The following is a 26,656-nucleotide window of genomic DNA, read 5'->3' on the forward strand; positions in this document are numbered from 1 at the left end:
TTGTGGCAGGGTTTCCCAGAGCTCTCAACAGTGATAAAAACATTTTTTAATTGTTTACGGAGGTAATCATGGAGGATCTGTGAATCACGGCAAATAATTTAAATAAAAACAAGCGCCGTCTACCACGCTTGTTTACAGATCATCCTCTGGTTGGGCAAAGTCCCAGGGGAAAACCTAAAAATGTATTTTGGAAAGGGAGTGTGCACACAGCCCCACTCTCAATGGCCGATCTCTGCCCTGGTGACTACCCTCTCCAGAACAGATAACATTTAAATAAGGTGATTTCCCCCCTTCCAAAGCCATTTACGGCTTCGGGGACCACCACCTCCCTGAGGGCTAGGCCAATATACGAGGGGTGTGCACGGACTCCCCTCCTTAGCCCATTAGGGCCCCAGGGACTACCACCTCCACAGGGTCAAAAGGATGTACTGAGAGGGGGAGGGTACCACGTGGCTCCACTCCCGGGCCATTTTCAGGTCCAGGGACCACCACCTCTCTAGGGCAAGTCCTGCAGTAACAAAGGAGTGAGGCCATGTGGCCCCCCTACTGGAGCCATTTATAGACCTTTGTTCTGCCATCCCACAGGGCCCATTATCTCTAGCTATATTCCTAATTCCTACCGACAAACGATTTTTTGTTTTGGCAATAACTTTCACGCCCTTTGATGAATTTTCACTACATTTTCAAAACTTGGATGATCATTTATTCAGCTGCTGTCTTGAAAGTTTTGGGGTGATCCGTCAAGAAAAAAGGAGGGTCCCAAAACACGTTTTACCCATGCAATTTCCTATAGGGATTTTGAAGACGACCACAGCCTGAATTGCTGAACAGAATTACACCACATTTGGCAGAAAGGTAAATCTTGGTCCAGAAAGATCTATTTTAATTATTTGGTGTACATCCATTTAGTAGTTTCTCAGATATTTAAAGAAAAAATCATAGATATCTAGGGCTGAGATCCTCCGTAGTTCTGACAGTCTCCTGCTGATATCTGATTGACCGTCAACACTTCAACCGGAAAGTGTTAGCAGCCATTTTGGAACTCAAACTCAGCCAGGTAAAAAAAAAAGATAACAAAAAAATAGAAGGGTTCAGGATAGGAATACCCTAACCCCCTAGGCCTTGTGGCAGGGTTTCTCAGAGCTCTCAACAGTGATCAAAACATTTTTTAATTGTTTACGGAGGTAATCATGGAGGATCTGTGAATCACGGCAAATAATTTTTAAAAAAACAAGCGCGGTCTCCCACGCATGTTTATAGATCATCCTCTGGTTGGGCCAAGTCCCAGGGGAAAATCTTAAAATGTATTTTGGAAAGGGAGTGTGCACACAGCCCCACTCTCAATGGCCGATCTCTGCCCTGGTGACTACCCTCTCCAGAACAGATAACATTTAAATAAGGTGATTTCCCCCCTTCCAAAGCCATTTACGGCTTCGGGGACCACCACCTCCCTGAGGGCTAGGCCAATATACGAGGGGTGTGCCCGGACTCCCCTCCTTAGCCCATTAGGGCCCCAGGGACTACCACCTCCATAGGGTCAAAAAGATGTACTGAGAGGGGGGGGGACCACGCGGCCCCACTCCGGGGCCATTTTCAGGTCCAGGGACCACCACCTCTCTAGGGCAAGTCCTGCAATAACACAGGGCTGGCTTCCAATGTCCCAAGGTGCCCACCCTCTTAATATATCAGTCAGGATTCATTACTAGCGGCTGATCACCCAATAGAAGAACCAGGCACTTGCAGGTCCCAGAGGCCTATTTGAACAGCCAGATCTTCAGGGCCATTCGGAATTCTGGAAGTAAAGTGATGGTCCAGAGGTGTGTGGAGAGGCTGTTCTAGGTTTTTGCTGCGATGTGAGGGAGCATCCTCCACTTCTGCTTTGGTAGATGTGGGGATTATGGGCAAGTAAAAGGGAGGCAGAGCATAATCTTCTCAACTGTTAGTGAAGGTTCATGCGCTGGTTAATGTATGCAGGTCTTTGGTTGTGTAGAGCATTGTGTGCATGGGTTAGCAGCTTGAATTGGCATCTGTTTTGTATGGGAAGACAATGGAGTTGTCTGAGGTGGGGTGTGATGTGGGTTTGTTGGAGAAGGCTGAGGATGTTTCTGGCTGTGGTGTTCTGTATAGTCTGAAATCTCTGTAGAAGACATGCAGCGATACCTACATATAGGGTGTTGCCATAGTCTGGTTGGCTGGTGATGAGGGCCTATGCCTCAGTGAGTCTTGTGTGTGGGGGCAACCACTTGAAGATCTTACATAGCATGCACAAAGTCAGGAAGCAAGTGGAGGACATGGGGTTGATCTGTGATTTCATGGTGACCTTGTTTTCAATGATGATTCCAAGGTTTCTGGCAGTGTCAGAGGAAGTGGATGTGGATTCTAGGTCTAATGGCCACCAGGAGCCGTTCCATGTGTTGATACTGTTGCAAAAGACCAGTACTTCTGTCTTGTCTGAGTTCAGATGATGGTAGTTGTTCTTCATGCAGTCAATGATGCTTGTCATACATCTGTGGAAGTTGGTTCTGGTGGTGGAGGGGTCATCAGTGAGTGAGAGGATGAGCTGGGTTTCATCTGCATAGGAAATTATAATGAGACTGTGGGATCTGATGATAATAGCCAGCAGGTTCATATATGCAGTGAAGAGTGTGGACTGAGGGATAAGCCCAGGGGGACACCGTAGGTGATCTCCTTGAGTTCGGAGGTGAAAGGTGGATTCTTTTGGTTCTTCTAGCGAGGAAGGAGGTGATCCATCTGAGCACGTCCCTTTAGATGCCGATGTGGTAGAGTCTTTCGATCAGCATGTGGTGGGATACAGTGCTGAAGGCTGCCAAGGAGGATCAAAGCTGCTGTTTCTCCTCAGTTGAGAAGGATTTGGATGTCGTGGGTGGCTGCGATCAGGGCAGTTTCAGTTCTGTGATTGCTGTGGAAGCAGGATTGGGAGGCGTTGAGTAGCTGGTCCTGCTCCATGTATGCTATGAGTTGCTTGTTGATGATCTTTTCCAATTCCTTCACAGAGAATGGGAGCACGGAGACTGGGCAGTAGTTTTTGGGTTCGCTGGGTTCAGGGGAGGGTTTTTTGACTATTACATTTTTGGACATAGTTGTATGCTGTAACTTGGTTGAAGCTTCAACAGCTCCTGCCAAGTGAGAGCAAACAGTAACTCCATAGTTTGCTGCTCCCTGTGTGTGGGAGCAATGCCGGCTCCTGCTGGAGGTGGGGAGCTGGCAGGGACTGTGGCAAATTGAGGCTTCCCCCGCAGTCCCCAAAAGCGCACATTGGATGCCCTGGATGAGGCTAGGGCACAGAGCAACAAGTGACTGTGCCCCAGGGGATGGGGCCCTGGGGGCCAAAAATAGCCTAAGGAGGGAATTGCATGATCCCCTTTTCAATAATTGGCTGGACCCTGGAGGATGTGGAACCCAGGGCCAAAATCGACACAGTGAAGGGAGCCACATGCCCCTGTCTCTTTCAGTAATTGGCTGGGCCCCGGGAATGGGGTCCCCAGTGCCAAAAGTATCCTAGAGAGAGGAGCCATGCAGACACTCACCTTTAATTAATTGGCCAGGCCCCAGAAAATGGGGTCCACGGGGCCAAAATTAGCCCAGAGAGTGGGGCCACAAGCCCCCCTCGAGTTTTACAAATTGGCAGGGCTCTAGAAGATGGGGTTCCTTGCACCAAAATTGGCCCAGCAAAAGGAACTGTGCAGCCTCCCTCTGATTTTAGTAATTTTGTCTCCCCCGGGGATCAGGTCTCCAGGTCTGTAATTGGCCCAGGAAGGTAGGCTGTATGCCCCTCTCCCGAGTTGCCTATCTACGGGGGTGGGTAACAGGGCCTGGCTGCATGCCATGCCCTGTAGCTGTACTCCTGCCAAGTACAGCTGAAAGCTGGGGAGGCATGGGGTGCACTTTTGTGGGCGATTGGCTGTTTACCCACTGAGTGGGGATTGGTGCCCATGGGGGTTGGCCGCAGAGCATGGCCTGTGCTCAGGCCACACAGCCAACTCCCGCTGTGCACATCCAAAGGCCTTGTGTGGTATGGGGTTGAGTGCTTACTGGGTGGTGAGGCCCTACGGCCAACCCCTGCTATGCATAGCCAAAGGCCATGCATGGCACAGGGGTAAGTACCTATGGGAGGTTGTTCGCAAGTGCTGGCCTGCAGCTAGGCCTCATGGCCAACCTCCGCCATGTATGGCCAAAGGCTGTGTGTAGCATTGGATTGGATGCTTTTGGGGGGATGGCAGCAGGGCCTGTTTGCAGGCATAACAAATAGCTATATTTTGGCGATGTTTTGATTGTCATGGTCCCCATCTGCCATGAGATAGATTTCTTGTTCTTGTGGCGGCCGAAGGCTATGACTTTTGTCTTATCCTGATTAATTGTGAAATAGTTCTTTTCATTGAATATGTGAAGGTTGGTCAATTCTCGCTGTATGCCCACTTTAGTGTGAACCATTATTACAAAGTAATCTGCATATTGCAGGATGTGTAAAGTTGAATGGCTTAGTCACGGGGGCAGGCTTCTATTTGTCAGTGCTTTGCCCATGACTGCTGTGTCTAAATTAAAAAGTAGTGTTGTAAGGACACAGCCTTTACTTTAGACTGCTTTGGTCAGAAATGATGAAAGGGATTGTATTTTGGCTAGTTCTCAGACAGACCCAAGTGTCTGAATAGAGGAAAGTTATCACCTCAAAGAGATTTGACGGAATTCCCCACATGGCTAATTTCCTCAAGGGCATGGGATGATTGATGTTGTCAAAAGCAGCACTTTAATCAATAAAGCAGCAGAAGAGTGAAAGCTGTTTTCTTTGGGCTGCTTAGTGACTCAAGATAGCGAGCATAGTGATGTTATCTATGCTTGATGCAGTTGCTCAAAAGCCCATCTGGAAGAAAGGAAGAATGTCATTTTCAGAAACCCAGGCCACTAGAAGTTTAAGTAGTAAACGGGCATAGGCTTTGGCCTCAAGGTCTAGTAGGGCTATCAGACGGTAGTTAGGTGGCTGTGTACAGCCCCCTTTCTTGAATATGGGACACAGAACGGACCCTCTCCATGAGTCTGGCACTTGGGCAGAGAGAAAAGCTTGATTGTAGTGGGGTGACAGGACCTTTGCCAAGTCCTTGGGTGAACATTTGAATATACCAGCTGGAAGACCATTAAGTCATGGTGCCCAATTGTTTTTTAATGCTTTGATGATTTTGTACACCTGGGCCCGCATGGCTGAGTTCTGCTGGTTCCTTGTGGACTGGACCATGGACCCCTCTTTCCCCTATTGCTTGGTATTATTGGACTGATGGAATACAGCGCTGTGACATGTGTCACCCAGGCTCCTTCCGGGACTCTCCTATCCCTTGTTGAATGTGGAACTTTTAATCTATTGATGTAATTCCAAAAACAGGCTAGGCTTTGTCCTGAAGAATTCGATGTACCTTTAGCCATTCCTTCTCTTCTGACATTTTCTCACATTCCCACACTATTTAATGTTCTTTATGCATTTTAGAGACAGCCTTTGCAGTTTTAGTGGTATTTTGAGTTTGTAGTTACGCAAGGACCTCCTTAACTTTTTTGTGATGCAATGATGGCCCTATTGTGCTGCTGGTTGATCTGCACTTTCCTGTTGTCAATGACGTTTTCTTGCTGCCTCTAGTTGTTTGTAGAGAGTCCATAAGCTCTGTGGTCAATCTTCCCCATAATTGTAGGATGCCACCCTGAGTGGAGGAGGTTGTCATCATGTTTGCCTTACAAAGCCACTTGGACATAATTGAGGTATCTGTTGGCCTCCATTTGATCCACCTGACAAGCATTACTACTTTGCCTTGTGTGGAGGAGCCCCCGCACAATATTTAGTTACCATGGGAAATCCTAGGTTCAAGGTTAAGTTCAGGGGATTATGATCACTTTCGCACTGAATGGGGATCTCAAAGTTGATGAGGTGTTTCAATAAAAAATCAGACAGAAACATGTAGTCAATCGTTGAAACTCCTTTAAAGGTAAGTGAAAGTTTATGTTAGGGGACATGAGCCTTGTTAGCTTGTTTGGCAGACAAATAATTTAAGGGAGCTCAGCAAATCATTTATTTTTTCCTGTTCCTTAGTTTTATGAGCAGGAACACCAGCCTTACCGAGGTCCCCATAAACAGGACTTCATGTAAGGGGTGATCCAAAAGAAGTGCTTCTAGGCAGTTGCAGGGGTCATCGGTTTGCACATGTTTTTTTTATAACGTTAGCCCCATATGGTAGCAGTTAATCAAGACTAGGGGAGTCTTTTTTGGAAAATTGTGACACATGAGATGATGATTGCCACTTGCAGAGCCGGGGAATACTGGTTGAGGGACTCGACCCCAACCTTGCCTGTCTGCTTGATGAAAATTGAGAAGCCCCCTGTGTGCCGATCAAATAGGTTAGTTTGTTCTGCTGACTTAAAGAGCTTGTAGAAGCCATGTATGACTGTTGGAGTGTGCACCCAGGTTTCCTGTAAGTAGATGATATAGCTTTTGTTCAAAAAAGCCACCACTGATTTGCTTGTCAGGGTTGACCTCTGACCTGCCACATTCCACAATATGATTGTAAGCATAGGATCGTACATGGACTTCTGAGATTGAGAGCGGTCTGGGTGGTGATGGCTAGGAATAAATCTTACGGACGCCAGCATGGAATTTGCCTGGCAGACTCCACCCAACATTGTCACTGCTTCCTCTCATGTGTCTTACATTGCTTTCGCTGTGGACGTGTGAAACTTCTAGTGCATTTGAAGCTTTTGATGCACTAGGAAGTCAGTTGTGGGTAGTGTCCCGTGCCCATCTGAGGGCGCTTCTGTGCAGTCTGGTAGGCTTCTGAGGTTCTACCACATGGGAATATTTTGGTGGATTAAGTTTTAGCAGCTCAATGCCCCATTCCTCAAAGGTCCATACTTCACTCAAGAAGGCATCTTCAAGGCCAGCACTTTGCCACATGGCTATTGTGGCGTTGGAGGCTCCTTCGCCTGGAATCTGAGTAAACTTTACAGAGGTTAGTTTCACCAAAGTTAGATCCTTCAGAGTTGGAATATGTTGGAACAGCTGTAACAAGTTACTTTAGTTTGATATGTGGTGGGTGCCCTTTGCTCTGTAGGGTAGGACAAATGCCAATTCAAACTTGTCAATGGTGCCTACACATGTCAGCACTGTACACCCGGCATTGCTTAACATGGAGAAGAGCTACATGTGCACTTAGGTCAATACTAACATTGTATTGGTCATATTGCAGATTATCTGAGCTCATGTTGTGTTGTTTTAAGTGAATTTATATTTCTTCCCTCCTCTTTTATTATGTTGTTTTAATTGCACATTTTTAATGCCTTCACACAGGTATCACTGGGATGACCATGGAGTTAATAGTTGATTATTTGAGCTAAGATAAAGATTTTCCATTTTTATGTATAGAAAAAGTTGTTAAGAAACTTTAAATCGCTGCCTAAAGTTACTTTCCAGCATGAGCTACAGTTTCTTCAGATAAGTATAACAATAACTATAACTGCTGAATTTCCATGGTTTTGTATGGGTAAAATGTCAATCCAACTATAACGTCCCTGAAACCTTTCTTTTTTTCAGTAAATTTCGATGTTTTATACTGCACACATTAAAATAACTACGCCTGCACAGGGCCTTTAGCTGTGCACGGTGGTGGTTGGCTGCAGGGCCTTGCCTGATGGCCAACCATTCCGCATGCACCCAAACCCATGCTGAGGCTTTGCCCAGTGGGTTTTAGTGATTTAGTAGGTGTTCATTTTTGTTTTATTTTTTTCTCGGATCCACAGACTCTTCACAAGTTTACACCCGGGGACCACACTGAGCCCCGTCCTGTGGTAGAGCCACAGATCAGACATAAAACAATCATGCATCTTTTTGCCCATGTTTGGATACTTTATGTTACCCAGCTGATGCAAGAAAGAAAATTGTAGCTGCAATGTTTGTGTCACATGGTGCCCAGCCAATCAGGGCCTTGCTTTTCCCCTGGATTCGAGGAGGATCTGAGGAGCAGCAACACCTCTAGATATACAAATGCATTTTCCCTTTAATATCTCAAAAACTACTGAATGGAATTACACCAAATAACAAAAACTTCACCAAGAGATAGATTGTTTGGTGTAATTCCGTCCAGCATTTCGGACTGTAGTTGTGTTCAAAATCTCTATGGGAATTAACATGTGAAACACACATTTTTTACCCCCTTTCTTCAGCCCCCAGTTGACGAATCACTTCAAAACTTACCATGCACAATAAGACAAAGCAGGGCACTTTTTTGGGACACTTTCATGAAGATCCGTCAAAAGGTGCCAAAGTTGTAGACAAATAAAAAATGCTTTTACTATGCAACCTAGGTCCTCATTATAACTGCATAGTGGCAACAGTAATATCTATCTATCTATCTATCTATCTATCTATCTATCTATCTATCTATCTATCTATCTATCTATCTATCTATCTATCTATCTATCTTCACGGAAAAGCAAAGGTTACAGGGAAGTTATAGTTAGGTTCTGAATTATTGTGAGAAAGTAGCTTCTTTCTAGCATGGTTACCCCCATTAGCGAGGACCCCAGTGCTCATACTTTGAGACCGATTTGTCAGTGTGTTTTTACTGTCTCACTGGGATCCTTCTAGCTAGGACCCCAGTGCTCATAGTTTGTGGCCTATGTGTGTTGTCCGTATGCTTGACTGTATCACTGTAGTTCTGCTAACCAGAACTCCAGTGCTTATGCTCTCGCTGTGTACCAAATTTGTCACTATAGTTTAGTGACTCCATTTTACAATTCTGATTGGCACATTGGGCCATCCTTATAAGTCCCTAGTATATGGTACCTAGGTACGCAGGGCATTGTATTTCCAGGAGATCCTTATGGGCTGCGGCATTTCTTTTGCCACCCATAAGGAGCTCATACAAACCCTTCTTCAGGACTGCCTTTGCAGCCTATTCACAGCCATTTTTCACTGCACCAGGTAACTTATAAGTCACCCATATGTCTAACCGTCATTCACTGAAGGCTAGGTGTAAAGTTACTGTGTGTGAGGGCACCCTTGCACGAGCAAAGGTGCCTCCACATTGTCCAGGTCCAATTCCCCGGACTTCGTGAGTGCGGGGACACCATTATAAGTGTGCACTACATATATGACAATACATATATGTAGCTTAACAATGGTAACTCTGATTATGGCCATGTGAGGTGTCTAAGATTGTAGAATTAAACCCCCAATCCAAATCTGGTATTGGGGGGCCAATTCCATGCATCCCGGGGGCTCCACCATGAACCCCCAGTGCTGCCAAACTAGCTCTCTGAGGTTTCCACTGCAGCCCCACATGCTGCCACCTCACAGACAGGTTTCTGCTCCCCTGGGGATTGAACAGCTCAATCTCAGGAAGGCAGTACAATGCATTTCCTTTAGGAGAGGGGTATTACACCCTCTCTCATTGGAAATAGGTGTTACAGGCATGGGAGGGATATCCCAGAGCCTCTGGAAATGGTTTGAAGGGCACAAACGGTGCCCTCCTTGCATAATCCAGTCTACACCGCGTGAAACTGGACAAAGGAAAGGGGAGTAACCAATCCCCTGTCCATCACCACCCCATGGGTGGTGCCCAGAGCTCCTCCAGAGTGTCACTGGCTTTAGCCACCTTGGATTCCAAGGTGTTGGGATCCTCTGGAGACCTCTGAGTGGCCAGTGCCAGCAGGTGACATCAGAGACCCCTCCTGATAGGTGCATAACTGGGTAGGGAGCCAATCCCCCTCTCAGGGCTATTTAGGGTTTCTCCTCTGGGTGTTTCGTCAGATTCAGTTTGCAAGACTCCTCCAGGACCCCTCTGCATCCTCTGCTTCAGCTTCCGAACGACCGTAGACTTCTCCAGGAACTGCTGTAACTGCAACAAAGTATCCAGTATGATTCCTGTGACATGCTTCTTCAGCTCCAGCAATCAATTGCAACAGTTTCGAAGGTGTGCATGCTCTCAGGACTGCCTGTCTTCACCCTTCACCAGAAGAACCAAAGAAATCTCCCGTGAAGTGAGAGAGTCACTTTCCTGCTTCAGCAGGCACCTCTCTGCAATGACAGCTGGTACTCTGGAACTCCTCTCCTGTCGACGATCTTGATCCCCGGAACACAGGTGGTGGACTAAAGTGACCCAGACTGTCCAAAGGTCCAGCTGTCCAAATTTGGTGGAGGTAAGAGCTTGCCTGCCCATACAGTGACAGTACCCCTGTGCACAGTGTCTTCTGCAGCTCCTTGGAATTCTGTGCACTTCTTCCAAAAGTTCTTCATGCACAGCATAGCCCAGGTCCCTAGCACTCCATCCTGTGACGCACAGCTCTCTGAGTTGCTCTCCGGCGGCCTGGGAACCTCCAGTGTAGTGCTGCAATGACTGCACTTTGCATCTCCTTTGTCCCCATGTTCTGAGACTCCAGTGGTGCTGCCTGGTCTTCTGAGGGCTCTATGAAGTGCTGAGAGCCCCTCTGTTTCCTCAGTCTGAGTTGAAACCCCCAGGTCCCTCCTGGGTCCAGGCAGCTACTCTTTGATGCAAAATGCATACTTGCGTGAACCACGGCTTGCTGGCGGAATCCAGTGACGCGTGCATCCAACAACTCGACGTGGGACATCTCTTGCACCAAGCAGAAATCCGCAGCTATATTCTTTGGTGCATTTCTGTACTTTTCTTCCAACCGGAGAATCCACTTTTGCACCTTCTTCCAGGTTGGCAGGATCTCCTGTACTTCCTGGACTCTTCTTCTACTGCTGCACTTGGTCTCCTCTCTCAAAAGGTCTCCAGGTCCAGGAATCCATTGTTGGTTGCTTGCATTCATCATCACGACTTCTAGTGTGTTCTGAGGAAACTTGCTGTCCTTTATTCCTGCTTTCCTGGGCTCTGAGGTGGGGTACTTTACTTACCTTTGGTGTTTTCTTACACTTCCAGCACCCCTCTACACACTACACTTGCCTAGGGGGGAATTCAGCATTCGCATTCCACTATTTGAGTATATGGTTTGTGTTGCCCGTAGGCCTATTGCAATCTATTGTATTTTCTAATGTTTACACTATTCTATGACTGTTTACTTACCTGACTTTGGTTACTCGTGTATATATATTGTGTATAATAATTACCTCCAGAAGGAGTATTGCCCCTAAGATATTTTTGGCCTTGTGTCACTAAAATAAAGTACCTTTATTTTTGGTAACACTGAGTATTGTCTTTTATTGTGTATAAGTACTGTGTAACTATAGTGGTATTGCAATAGCTTTGCATGTCTCCTAGTTCAGCCTTGGCTGCTCTGGTACAGCTACCCCTAGACAGCCTAAGCTGCTAGACATTGCCTTAGATTTCACTAATAAGGGATAACTGGACCTGGTATAAGGTGTAAGTACCATAGGTACTCACTAGAAACCAGGCCAGCCTCCTACAATCAACACACAAAACCATGGAAATTCAGCTGTAATAATTAGAGTTATTTCAGGTAACTATAACTCGCGAACTAAAGTAACTATAACTCGTGCCTCCTCCAGGCACAGTGGACCCGTGGGACTGCCACCTACCTGGGGTGAAATTGAAGAGGGGCTGTGCGGCCCTCTTCGTGGAGCCACAGACGACCCTGAGGACCTCCACACCCCCCTGGGGCTGGTTCCTGCTACCTCCCAAGGGAGGTAACTATTTGCTCTTGCTTGGTGGGAGCTGACAGTTCCCACCAAGCAAAAGCAAACATACCTTCACTTTCTGCAAGTTGGAGCTGTCAAACAGCTCCTGCTTTCAGGAAGCAGAGTTTTCCTCTGTTTCCCTTTACTTAAATATGCAAGTAGGGAAACAGATGAAAACATTGCTCTGAGAAGCAGAGAGCTGCTATTTCAAACAACTCCCTGCTTGACGGAGCAATGGCGGCTCCCCCAGGATGTAGGGAGACAACTAGGACTGCAGAGGCATTCAGGCTTACCCTGTGGTCCTGTCACTTTCTCTCTCTCTCTTCTATTCCATTACAGGATGAAAGAGAGAGGGTGAGAAAGTGAGTTGAATGTCTTAGGTGTTGCTTGACTCTGCATGTTAAAGAGTCACATGTGGCCTAGCGGTTAAGGTCTTAGACCCCCCCCAAAACGAAGGGTTGAGTGTTTCAGTCTAAATATGTCAGTGGTCATTTCCTTGCTTTACTTTTTTTTAACCTTCAAATATTTATGGTATATAACGGAAGGTGATCTCTCTTTAGTTGACAAATACATGTTATTTTTCAATTTGTCAGTAAACCAAAGGTTTACTCACAAAGGTTACAGGGATGTTATCGTTAGGTTCTGAATTTACTCACACAAAACCAGAGAGATTCAGCAGTTATAGTTAGAGGTACAACTATAGCTCATGACCTAAGGTAGCTATAATTTGCGCCCCCACACATGATTGTTCCTGTTGCCTGTTTCTCTAGAATTCTGTGATAGAAGAATCCTCCTTTAGAGAGGACAAGACTGCAAAGATGCAGGTCTCCTCCAAACCAGGGTACTTACTCTTATCAATATGAAGTGAGTGTTTATTGGTTTTGTGGAGAAGTCCTCATATTCCTCTGTATCGAAATCAGCAGATAACACACTGGGGGGCCCTTTAGGAAGCTGTCTATAATCCTGACAAAAGAGGGAAAGACATATGCATACTACTTACATAGATGGTGTGTGGCCAAGCAGACACAGATTCAAGGTGATTGGCACATTTGCATACTCTTAGCAATTTAAAGGGAGAACTATGGTGCAGACCCTCTCCCTGGCTGATTTTGGTCCCAGGAGTCCATCACCTGGGGTCCACCACTATTCAATGGGCTAGGGGGGCACCCAGCTCTCCTCCCCAGCTGATTGTGGCCCAGGGACCCTATCCCCGGGGCCCAGCTCTATACAATGGGCCAATCTCTGCCCCAGGACTCCATCCCCTGATGCCCTGACAGTGTGCAATGGGACAATGGGGGGGATCCTCACGGCCCCCATGGTCCCAGCCAGCTCCCCACCTCCTGCAGGAGCTAGAATTGCTCTTGCACAGAGGGAGCTGATAACCATGCAACTCCCTGTGTGCAAGAGCAATCGTTTCATCTCTTTCCCTACCTGCATCTCTGTGGGCAGGGAAAGAGATGAAACCTCTGCTCTTAGTGGACAACAGCAATTTCACAGCTCTCGCCTGCTAGAAGCAAAGAGTTTACTCTGACTTAGTGGGAGCTGTAAAAGCTCCCACCAAGTCAGGACAAATAGGTATGTCCTGGGGATGGGCACCCCAGAACATAGCAGCAGCTGGCCCTGGGGTGTGGTGGGCTACATGACCATTATTTGCACAATGCGGGGGGCTGAGTGGTCCCCTTCAACCTTTAACTCTGGCCCAGGGAGGTCGGGGTCCCCGGGACCAGTGGTCTGCAACAGACCTTCATTATTTGTTTTCAGCCCTGGGGAGGTGCGGTCCCTAGGAATGTGGGGGCTGCACGGCCACCCCTTCATTACAGCAAATTTCCCCTGGGAGGTGGACAGTTGGAACAGCAGAGAATTTGCAACCCTAGATAGCTATATATTTTTAATTTCAATTACTCAAAAACAACTGAACGAATTTCCACCAAATCACAAAAAACATGTTTTCTGTGCAGTAATTTCCATAGAAATTCAATGAAAAAAAACAGAGGTTACAGGGACGTTATAGTTGGGTTGACTTTTCACCCATACCAAAGCATCGAAAATAAGCAGTTATGGTTATTTTTACACATATCTGAAGAAACTATAGCTTGTGCTGGAAAGTAACTTTGGGCAACGAGTTATAGTTTCTGTACAACTTTTTTATATACAAAAATGGAAAATCTTTATCTTAGCTAAAATAATCATCTATTTACTCCACAGTAATCACATTGATACCGGTGTGAAGAGATACAAAATGTGCAACTAAAACCACATAATAAAAAAGGAGAGAAGAAATGTAAAGTCAGCTAAAACAACAGAACATGAGCTCAGATTATCTGCAATATGACCAACACAATGTAAGTATTAACCTAAGTGCACGCTGGCTCTTCTCCATGTTAAGCCCTGCTGGATGTATATTGCTGACATATATAGGCACCATGGACCAGTTTGAATTGGTATTTGACCCATCCTACACCGCAAAGGGCATCCACCACATATTAAACTAAAGTAACTTGTTACAGCTGTTCCAACACATTCCAACTCTGAAGGATCTATCTTTGGTGGAATTAACCTCTGTAAAGTTTGCTCAGATTCCAGGAAAAGGAGCCTCTGAGGCCACAATAATCAAGTGGCAAAGTGCTGGCCTCAGAGATACCATTTTGAGTGAAGCAAGGACCTTTGAGGAATGTGGCATTATTTATTTTTGCCGTGAGGAGGTGGTGGTCCCCAGGCTGCGGGCGGCTGCACAGCCTCCCCTTCATTATAACAAATTACCCCTGGGAGGTGGACAGTTAGAACCGCAGAGGATTTGCATCCCTAGATATCTTTATTTTTTAATCTCTAATTACTCAAAAACTACTGAACGAATTTACACCAAATCACAAAAAACAAGTTTTTGGACCAAAATCTAGCATTCTGCCAAACTTGGCCCCCATTTGAGAGTTTACCCCAAAACTTTCAGGTCAGCAGCTGAACCCACTGAAGTATAAGTTTTGAAAAGTTTGTGAAGATTCATCAAGTGGCGAAAAGGTTATTTCCAAAATAAAAAGCACGGTCCTAACTATAACTACATATTGGTGACTGCCAGAAGGTAATATATAAATATATATATATCTATATTGATATCTATATCAATGTCTAGATCTATATGTCTACATCTATATCTATATAGAGATAGATAGATAGATAGATAGATAGATAGATAGATAGATAGATAGATAGACAGACAGATAGATAGATCTGTTAAAGTCCAATTGAATATTGCCACAAAAGGAAACGCCCTCCAGGCAGTTAGTTGCAAATCCAATTTATTCACATTCGGCAGAAGCAAAATTATCCATATGTTTCTGCACTTTTCACACTACCAACTTGGTCAATACACAGTTTTGTAGACACTCCGGTAACTCACATACAGGTAGGTATACTTATGTCTGCTGTTCCGTTGGAAAAGTAATTTTTTGTGTTACTAATAACTTTGGCACCAATTGATGAATCTCCACAAAATGTTCCAAAAAGGTGCTACCTTTTGACTCCTTTGTGCATGAATAGCTTCAAGGTGATCTGTCAAGCCGGGGCACAATAAAGGAGGGTTCCAAAATACAAAATCTCCATACATTTTCCATAGATTTCTTTAAGAAGGGCTCCAGCAAAAACCGCTGAACAGAATTAAAAATCAGGGTTGAAAAATAATTGTTTATTTGGACGGTTGGGTACTTGAGTGTCTTGAGAGGCTCTCACAGGAGCAGTAAGTTAAAAATAGAGTATTCTGATTGTCCCTGGGAGCTTTGCTTCCCTTTGGCCATTTTACTCCCATGAGAGTCAGACTCCTGCTAGCAGCCATTACAGGAGTTGGGGACTTAGTCCCAGTCCGAAGTTAGGAAAACACTAATTATATAAGAAGTCATTCTAGAGATACCTGACCTACTAGGCCCCATGGGGGAACCCCAAGGACCCCAGGCCAAAAAGAAAAGAAAATCAGCAAAAAAATACAGTAAAAAATCAAAATGGCGGATAGTCACATTTGTTATGCTTATGCTCTTGAGAGTCCATCCCTGGGGCTGTGTCCATAAAGGGGAGGCCGACTATGTAGTCCCTTGAGCTACCAGAAGCCTCATTCGGCCAAAATTTATTTATGTGGGGAGGGGGCCACCCCTACTCAAACCTCCAGAGGCCCTAGGAAGTTCACCCCAGGGCCAAATTTAATTATATGCAGCGGTCAGTGTGGCACCCCTCCCTGAAACTCCTGGGGCCCCCAAAGCCCACCGCCAGAGGCAAACTTAATTTATATGGGGAGGGGGGCTGCACAGACCCCATTTGTGACCCTCCAAAGGCCACAGGGAGCCCAACCTTAGGGCTGATTTTTAACAAAATTGGGAGGGGGCCCCACAGCTCCCCTCCTCTAACATTCAGCAGCTTCCATCCAAATTTGTTTTTATGGGTTGGGAACCCCCTCCATGAAACTCCAGAGACCCCAGGGAGCCCATCCCAGGGACTGGAATTACTTTACATGGGGAGGGAGGCCTTGTGGTCCTTTCCCTATGCCTCCAAAGGCCCTAGGAAGCCCACGGCTGGGGAGCAAAATTATTTTATATGCCGCAGGTGGATTCTTGGACCTCTCTGTGACCCTCAAAAGGCCTCAGGAAGTCTACCGTTGAGGCTGAAATTTAAATAAATGGGGAAGGAGTCACACAGCCCCCGTGAGCCATTAGGGGCACCTGAGACCCTATCTTTGGGACATGGTGGATTCCCTGCCCACACTGGTGCGGCCAGAGACACCTGTGTTAGCTGTCAGGTGGCAAGAGCATTTTTTAATTTCCCACCAAGTGGGAGCAAACACCAAGGGGGTCATTCTGACCCTGGCGGTAATTATCGCCATGGCGGAGGTCGGCGGTAGCACCACCAACAGGCTGGCGGTGCACCGCTGGGCATTCTGACCGCAGCGGTTCAGCCGCGGCCAGAAACTGAAAGTCGGCGGTGTCCCGCCGACTTTCCGCTGCCCTTGAGAATCCTCCATGGCGGCGGAGCGCGCTCTGCCGCCATGGGGATTCTGACACCCCCTACCGCCATCCAGTTCCTGGCGGTTCTCCCGCCGGGAACAGGATGGCGGTAGGGGGTGCCGCAGGGGCCCCCGTAAGAGGCCCCCAAAAAGAACTTCAGTGTCTGCCTAGCAGACACTGAAATTCGCGACAGGTGCAACTGCACCCATCGCACCTTCCCACACCGCCGGCTCAATTCTGAGCCGGCGTCCTCGTGGGAAGGGTGTTTCCCGCTGGGCTGGCGGGCGGACTTTCGGCGTTCGCCCGCCAGCCCAGTGGGAAAGCCAGAATGACCGCCGCGGTCTTTTGACCGCAGAGCGGTCTTTCGGCGGGAACCGCGTGGCGGGCGGCGACCGCCGTCCGCCGCGGTCAGAATCACCCCCCAAGTCTGCTCCCAGCAGGTGAGAGCTTTAAAAATGTTTTCACCTGCTGAGATTGGACCTTTAATCTGTTTTCCGACATGCATGCAGGGAAGCATTAAAATATTGTTCCTGACTGCAGGAAACAGAGTTATTAGCTTCTCACAGCTGATGGGAGCAATGCTGGCTCCTGCTGTGTGCAGGAAGCTGGCTGGGTGGTCGGTGCTTTGGGATCCCCCTGCAGCTCCTAAAGACATTATGATGTGCCAGCCAGGGCACCCACTTTTTACAAACTTGGACCCAGGGGATGAGGTTCCCAGGGCCAATAGTTTCCCAGGAAGGGGGCTGTGTGGCCCCCTCCCTATTTTAAGTGATCTCGACACCAGGGTTGGACTCCTCAGGGACTTTAGAGGCTCAAGGAGGGGGCTGTGTAGCCCCCTTCACATTGTGTAAGATTTTTCCCCCAAGAGTGGGTTCCGTGGTTTTTTTTTAGGCTTGGGGAGGAGTGCACATAGCCACCTTCCTCTTTTAACATTCGCCCTAGAGGATGAGGTCCTCAGGGCCTAAAAAGGCTTGTTGAGGTGGATTGTCCGGCACCCCTCCCCTTTATATAAAAGAATGTCCCTGGGGGTTGGGGTCCCCAGTGCCTAACAAGGCTTAGGGAAGGTGGCTTCCTCACCGTTATAGAAATCAATCGCCCTGGGGGATGGGGTCCCAAGGGCCAGACAAATCTTGGGGAGGGGGGATCAATGCAGCCCCCCTTCCCCTTTAGTTAAATGAGTGGCCCTGGGTTATGGGGTCCCCATGGCCTAGCAAGGGTTAGGAGGTGGATCACATGACCCCTCCTCTTTATTTTCAGTAATGGCCATGGGATATGGGATATGGAGTTCTCAGGGTCTAACAAGGCTTGGGGAGGTGGTCGTGCAGCCCTCTCCCCTTTACTTTTTAGTTATGATCCTGGAGTATGGATCCCTAGGGTCTAACAATGTTTGAGGAGGGGGGCAAAGGCCTCTCCCCCTTTTACTCTTAGCAATGGACCTGGGGGAATGGGGTACCCAGGCCCTAAGAAGTATTGTGGAGGAGGACCACCCTGCTTTCCTCCCCTTTAAAATAAATAAGGCCCCGGGTGATGGGGGTCCCCAGAGTCTAATGAGGCTTGGGTAGAGGGGCTATGAGGCTCCCCTCCCCTATTAAAAAAAGGCCCTGGGGAAGCAGTCCCCAGGGCTAGACCCTGAGGCCATCCCCTGCCATGCAATGTGGAGTTGGCTTGCTTGGGGGTTGGCTACAGGGAGTGAGACCAATTCCCCACAGTGGATGGCCCAAAGCTGTGTGCAGCATGGGATTGGCTTCATGTGGGGGGTTGGCCGCAGGGCCTGGATGCAGGTCAGACCCTGTGGCCAACCCCCGCTGTGCATTAGTGAGTACATGCAGTAACTCAGATGACATATATTACAATTATATTACCATAGCAATTTAATTTACCAAATACTTTAATATGTATCCTAACATCTCAAAAAACATTGACAAAACATTCACACTGACTGGATCAGTGATGTCTTAAGTATAGTCACGGACCATGTCATGACTGATGTAATATGTAAGGTCAGGAGCAGTGTATTGCAGGGGCGTAAGTTATAGTTAGGTGAGGTAACTATAGTAACTATAACTGCTGAATTTCTATGGTTTTGTATGTTTTAAATGTCAGCCTAATCATAACATCCCTGTAATCTTTGTTTTTTTAGTGAATTTTTAAGGTATATTCCCTCACCTGTGACCGTGGGTTTTTTCAGTGAATTTCTAGTTTAAAAAATAAAAAAAAATATTCTATTTCTTAACTTTAACATACCTATAATCTTTGACCTTTTTCAGTGATTTTTTTTTTTTTTTTTTTCAAATTATTATGGGTTTTATTTTCTTTAGTTTTTTTTTAAATTAGAGACATTTTATTTTAAAATAAAGTCTATTTTCTTTTCAAAATCTAAAAAATACATATCAAATAAATTTAAAATCTAATACAATCTTGTGAATGTAATTATATTAATTTTATTTTCAAATATTTTGAAGATCCGCCTGTTCCCCTGCAAAACCGTTAGCATAGACAGGTCGTACACTATGGTTTTTGTGCCAATCACATGATTTGAATATATTCCCAATTTCGGAATTGTGTTTTTGACAAAAATATTTGGTTCAAGCGCACACCCAAATACAACTCTTAGGATTTACCCAGGTCTTTTGATTCTTCGCTTACTTAGGACTCTACTATTTTCTGTACATACGGTACATACTAACCCTTGGTGTCCTTACATATTTTATGACACTGGAACAACATACTTCCTCATTCATCTAATTAGGATACAAATACAGCTCCCTTACTTCATATATACTAGTTGGATACTTTATCTACTCATCTCCAGTCTAGCCTTGAAAAAGTCACTGTGGCGGTCATACTGACAGTGGCGGTCGGCGGTCGCCGCCCGCCAAGCGGTTCCCGCCGAAAGACCGCACCGCGGTCAAAAGACTGCGGCGGCCATTCCGGCTTTCCCGCTGGGCCGGCAGGCGACCGCCAGAAGACCACCGGCCGGCCCAGCGGGAAAGCCCCTTCAACAATGAAGCCGGCTCGGAATGGAGCCGGCGGAGTTGAAGGGGTGCGACGGGTGCAGTGGCACCCGTCGCGATTTTCACTGTCTGCTAAGCAGACAGTGAAAATCTTTGTGGGGCCCTGTTAGGGGGGCCCCTGCACTGCCCATGCCAGTGGCATGGGCAGTGCAGGGGCCCCCACGTCACCCGTTCCCGCCATCCTGGTTCTGGCGGTGGACACCGCCAGAAACAGGCTGGCGGGAAGGGGGTCGGAATCCCCATGGCGGTGCTGCAAGCAGCGCCGCCATGGCGGGTTCCCTGGGCCAGCGGGAAACCCCTTTTCTGACCGCGGCTTTACCGCCGCAGTCATAATCGCCCAGGAAGCACCGCCAACCTGTTTGCGGTGCTTCCGCCGCACTCTGCCATGGCGGTCATGGACCGCCAAGGTCAGAATGACCCCCTGTGTGACTAAACACGTGTTGGCTGTGCTTGATTGGCTGTGTTCATCGAAACACAACTTTTGATCCAAATAAATATCTTTCTGGAACACAGAAGAGTATTGTACTATTCATCAACAGATTTGTCATACCATAGTTTGCACCTGGTTTGTATTACTATAATTGCTTTGTGTGCTGTGGTCATATCTGTTTTATGCCCTTGGGTTTATCAGTGTGTGCCTGAATGTTTTAGTATATGCATCAGGGTGAGCCTGGTTGTATCAGTGTATATATCATTGTGTGCCTGTGTGTGTTATTCTATGCATATGTATCTACACCGGTGTGCCAGTGGATATATAGGAGTGTGTTGCTGGGTTTGTTAGTGTATGCATTAGTGCCTGTCTAGGTGTGCTAGTGTATGCATTAGTGTATGCCTAGCTGTGTTACTGTACATATGAGTGTGTGCCTGTCAGTGGACACATCAGTGTGTGCCTGAGTGCGTTAGTGTATGAATATTTGTGTGCCTGAATGTGTTAGTATCTGCTTGAGTGTGTGTCTTGGTATATCAGTGTATGTGTCAAAGTGTACCTGAGAGTGTCAGCATATGCATGAGTGCCTACCTGGGTGTGTCAGTGCATGCATCAGGGTGTGGCTGGGGGTTAGATGTATGTAGTTTTGGCTTTACGATTTCCTAATAATGAATCTTAACGATTCGCTATTAGGAAATAGCAAACTGGGATGTATAACAGTGTCTTTAACACGGTTTGTGATTCCCAATAGGGTTGCAAATGACCTACCTCATCAATATTCATGAGGTAGGTCACAATTTGCAAACTCATTGGTCATCTCACAGGGATGGCGGCCTGCTGGGGACAGAAGACCACCATATCTTTTACTGCTTTTTAAATAAAGCAGTTTTTTTAATGCAGCCATTTTCCTTAAGGGAATTACATTTTAAACAAAACAATGAAAAGTTTTCTTTTCAGAGTAGGCAGTGGTCTGTGGGACCACTACCTGCTCTGAAAAAATATTTTAGCTTCTATTCACAAAGAGGAAGGGGTCTGTGGGGACTCCTTCCCGTTTGGAATTGGTTACCACCAACTTTGAAATTGATGGTAACTGTGATTGTTTTGCAACCACATTCACAGTCACAAAACAATCTTACACCCCCTGCGTCTCGCTATGAGGAAGGGATGCCCTTACCACACTCCTTCCTAATAGTGACTTGCAAACCTATTCTGTGAGTCGGTAACAGGTTACCAACTCACAGAAGAAGATTGCTACATGGGCCATTCGCAACCGGAAAAAGGCTTTCAATACATCTGGCCCTAGGTATGTTAGTGTATACATCAGTGTCTGCCTCGGTGTGTCAGTGTATGCATCAGTGTGTGCCTGGGTGTGTTATTGTATGGATGCGTATGTGTCTGGATGTGTCAGTGTATATATGAGTGTGTGCCTGGGTGTGTCGGAGTATGTGTCTATGTATGCCTTGGTGTCTTAGTGTATGAATGATTGTTTGGTTGGATGTGTCAGTGTATTTATCAGTGTGTGCCTGGGTGTGTTAGTATATGTACAAGTGTGTGCCTGTGCATCTCAGTGTATGTTTCAGTGTGTGTCTGGGCGTGTTAGTAGATGAGTGAGTATGTGCCTGGATATGTTATTGTATACATCTGTGTGTGAATGAGTATGTTAGTATGTGAATGAGTGTTTGCATGAGTGTCTCAGTGTGTGGATTAGCTTGAGCCTGGGTGTGTTACTGTGTGCATCACTGTGTGACTGGTGTGTTAGTGTATGCATCAGTGTGCGCCTGGGTGTGTCATTATATATATCAGTGTGTGTCAGCATATATATTGGTGTGCGTCTGGGTGTGTCAGTGAATGCATGAACTGCGTCAGTGTAAACATCAGTGTGTAAACGGGTATGTTAGTGTATGAATGAATGTGTGCCTGGATGTGTCAGTGCATGCATCAGTGTATGGATGGGTGTGTCAGTGTATACATCAGTGTGTTCCTGGGTATGTCACTATATGTATCAGTGTGTGCTAGTGTGTCTCAGTCCATGGATCTGTGTGTGCCTGGGTGTGTTAGTTTGTGTATCAGCGTGTGCATGGGTGTCTCAGTGTATGCATCAGAGTATGCCTGGGTGTGTCAGTGTGTGTATCAGTGTGTGTCTAGGTGTGATAGTGTCTGAATAAATGTGCGGCTGGAAGTGTCAGTGTTTGCAACAGTGTGTGCCTGGATGTGTCAGTATATGATTGAGGTTGTGCCTGGATTTTTCAGTGTATGCATCAGTGTACAGTGTACAGTGTACACACACACACTGGGAACAAACAAAGTTTAACTTAGCCTTATAGTTAGGTGACTATGTCAGCGGCACAGCAATATTAACTTTTGAAACTAAGAAAATACACAGAAATTCACCAGTTATAGTTAGCAAGACCATGTAGTGCTAACCTCACATATTACATCACTTATGACATGTTCTATGACATCATATATGATATCACTAATGACATCTCAAATTATATCATTGATGACATCACTGTTGACATCACTGATGACATCATCAAATGAATGTGTTTGTTTTATAGTTTACATTGTTGCAGGTAACTACCATGTTACTTTTCTACCTTATTTTCTATAGCCTGGGTTCTGCTAATTGGTGCAAGAGTTTACAAAACCCATGTGCTTCTAATGCATCATAGGTGTGTAGCGGTATGGAACATGTTTGAAATCTTTGATTTGAAGAGTAACTCTGTGTGCAGATGACAGTTAGTGACTTGCGACTAGTATGCTGCAAACATGTTTTTTGGTTATGCAGAAACAGTTTGTAACAGGGCAAAGATTCTATTTAGTAGATACTAAGGTGGTCTTTATGACATTGGCAGTGACTGTTAAAATGGTGGTAATACCGCCAACAGGCTGGTGGTAATTACCGCCATATTATGACCATGGCGGTGATAACTACCATAGACAGCCAATGTACCACAGCAACCCCCAGGGTTTTAACACCACTGACCACGGCGGTAGCTATCAACAGCCAGGGGGAAGACAAAGTACCGTCCACCATATGAAGACATTGCAAACCGCCACAATTTCGGGGTGGTACCAATGCCATCAAAAGCTTGGTGGTAACAGAAGACAAAACACTCACCATCAGAGACATAGAGATGATCAACACCATCAAGGAACCGGAACTTCAAGTCTTCCAGGTGCTCTTCTATGCCATGTTCCACCTGGGACACCAATGACAACGATGGTGAGTACAGCCACCTAGCATACAAGGGAGGGAGGGAGGAAAAGGAGAGTGACACACACACACACACTTCACACACACCATACACACAACCAGCTGCAGAGGAAAACCAATGTCACAGGACCCATGTCATAATAATGCAAGGACTACATCATTCCAGAACTGATAGTGTAACTGGATGCAAACAGCCACCATATTGTCCCTATGACAAAAAATACATGATTTACTATTAAGAAAGGGCTAATGGCCAGTCCAAAGTACAAAAGGCCCACAGGGTACAGTCCAAGGCCCTACTCGTTCCCTGACATAATCCGCACTACACTGTGCACAGGCAACATGTTGGGAATGGCCAGGCACCTCACAGGGAAGAGGGGTGGGGGCCCCCCCAGCTGAAGTGGGGGACTTGCCCACTGGTTCTGGAGGGGCGCCGTGCCCATTACAATTAGCTTGGGAGTGCAAGGTCACAGTCTCTGAGTTGGGGGACTTGCCCACTGGTTTTGGAAGGGGCTCCATGCCCATTACAATACGTCCACTGGTTCTGGAGGGGGCTCCATTCCCATTACAATTAGCTGGGGAGAGCAAGGTCACAGTCTCTGAGTTGAGGGACTTGCCCACCGGTTCTAGAGGGTGTTCCGTGTACAACAGTCCCTGGAGGGTGACCTACATGACCTCTGCTGGAGGTGAGGGCTGCTATGTCCCAGCTGGAGGTGAGGGCTGCTGTGTCCTAACTGGAGGTGAGGGCTGCTGTGTCCCAGCTGGAGGTGAGGGCTGCTGTGTCCCAGCTGGAGGTGAGGGCTGCCCTGTCTCAGCTGGAGGTGAGGGCTGCTGTGTTCCAACTGGAGGTGAGGTCTGCTGTGTCCCAGCTGGAGGTGAGGGCTGCTGTGTCCTAGCTGGAGGTGAGGGATCCCTGCCCACTGGTGCTGAAGGGGGTCTCTTGCCTCTCTTAGTTGGTGGAGTGGGAACCTTCCCTTTCTTGGGAGGTTGAGTGGGATCCTTTCCTCCCTCCATGACTAGGAGGTGCCTCCACTGTCCGTGTGGACTGTTTGGCTGAGGTGCTGGGCTGGGTCATTGTGACCAAGCTCTGATGGGCAGGACATGGGGAGGGGGAGGGAAGAGGTCAAGTTTGGGAAGGAAAAGCTTCTTAGGGGTGGTGGTGGGGATGAGAGTGGAGCGATGGGAGTGGAGGTTGAGGGAGTGGTTGTTGGAGGAGTATGTCTGCTGAGTTTGGGTGCAGGTGCACGGGCAGTGTGCTGATGTGAGGTGGATGGCTGTTTGGTGGCTAAGCGCGTGCGTTTGTGTCTCTTAGGAGGGGGGCAGACAGGGTGGGAGAGGACACAGGGGACGCGTGGATGGATGTTCTGGAGGTGTCTGCAAGTGAGGTGTGTGTGCTGCTTGGTGTGGTGATGGTGGTGGTGGCTGTTGATGCAGTTCCTGCAGGTGAGTGCGGATGTGACAGTGGAAGAAGAGGAGGGGGAGACAGTAAAGGCAGTGGATGTTGTGTGTGAAACTATCTGTTGTTTGTGTGCGTGCCTGTGGCCTGAATTGTGCTGCCTGTCTTTGTTTTTTGCCACTTTTGTATGATGTTTTGTGTGCATTCTGGTCTGTATGTGTGCATGGGATGGGTTGGGGTTGAGGACATTGGGACTGGTAAGTGGCAGTTGGAGGGGGGCAGTAGGAACAGAGACAATGGCTGCCATCAGAGAGGAGGCCAGAGCCTGGAACGATCTCTGTTGGGCTGCCGATAGATTGTGAATGCCCTCCACGAATGCATTACATTGCTGCATCTGTGATGCCAGCCCCTGGATGGCATTCACAATGGTTGACTGCCCTACAGAGATGGATCTCAGGAGGTCATTAGCCTCCTCACTGAGGGAAGCAGGGCTCATTGGGGCAGGGCCTAAGGTGCCTTGGGCGAAGGAGATGCCCACCCTCCTGGATAAGCAGGCACGGGCAACTCAGTGAGGGGCTACTGGTAGGGCGGTGCTGGTATGGGAGTGGCGTCTGTACCTGTAGCTGGGGTGGTCCAAGTGGTGTCCGCCACAACCAGGGAGCTTCCATCAGAGGAGGAATCGGAGTCCATGTTGTCACCTCATGTCTCCGCCATCGTGCTCCCTCTCCCTCCGTCTCACTGGTCCCCTCGGTGTCTGTGGACTCTGCCTCCTGGGTCATGTGGGATGCAGCTCCCCCTGTTGCCTGTGCCCCTGCTCCTCCACCAGATGATTCTAATGCACACATGGACAGGATGACAGAAGAAAAAATGGGAGAGAGAGAAAGGGAGCACTGGGTCAATTGCAGCACCAACACCACAGATGGCATACACATTACTGTTACACACAGGGATCAGGATTGAGCACCATGCAACGCACTGGCATTACATTTGCTAAGTACCACAACAAGATGAGAGCAAAACACCGCCAACTTCACCCCTCCTGGGAGTCACTAAGCCCTGTCTGACATGGAATGCTACCTAGCTAGTTTACCAGATTTAGTAATTCAGCCTTTACCCTTGAGCTGGATCACGCTGCATCCTCTGAGCTGGCATTAAGGGGCACCCACTAATTGACACCCACCACCAGGTTCCCATGTCACCTATCAATCATAGTTGTAATGCATACTGTACTCACCCCATTGTGGCTGCTGTGATACTCTCAAGCACCCATCCAGCTCTGCGTAGGCCTGCCAGTATGCAGGCCAACAGGGGGCCAGGTTCTGACAGGCACCCCGCCCTCGTTGGGAGGCCATCCCCAGCTGGGCTTCCGTGGTCTTCCGGGCCCAGCGTCTGAGGTCGTTCCACCTCTTCCTTCAGTGGGTGCTCCACCTGCTGTAAACCCCAGGGTCCACAAGTCCTTGGCGATGGCACACCACAATCCCTTCTTCTGATGGATGCTGACCTGCAGAGGAAACACAGACAGGAGGATGCCATTAAACAGACAATCCAGCCTCTTACACATATGGCCCACAAATCCCTTTCCATCCCCATTAGCACACACATCACCCAGCGCCCACCATGTACACACCACCCACCACCACTGCCCATACAGCTGCCCATACTGAGGTAGGACCCCATCCACCAAATGCTCCAACTCCTCCGAAGTGAAGGCAGGGGCCCTTTTCCCAGTTACATGGACCATGGCTGGATCCAGACACAGATCACAGCAGCACATCCAGTGTAGTTGTTGTCACGTGGAAAGTCAGGAAATAAGTGAGGTTCTAGGCAGAAAATGGTGGTCACGTACTCGAAAGTGTACACCGTCACCGCCTGTGGTGATCCCCATTGGTCACTGTACTCCATAGAGCACCATTGTTATCCATTGAGGAATAGCATGGCGGTGCAAGACCGCCTTCCGCCTTGATGTG

The sequence above is a fragment of the Pleurodeles waltl genome, chromosome 4_2 (genome assembly GCF_031143425.1).
Source record: "Pleurodeles waltl isolate 20211129_DDA chromosome 4_2, aPleWal1.hap1.20221129, whole genome shotgun sequence".
Classification (NCBI taxonomy): Eukaryota; Metazoa; Chordata; class Amphibia; order Caudata; family Salamandridae; genus Pleurodeles; species Pleurodeles waltl.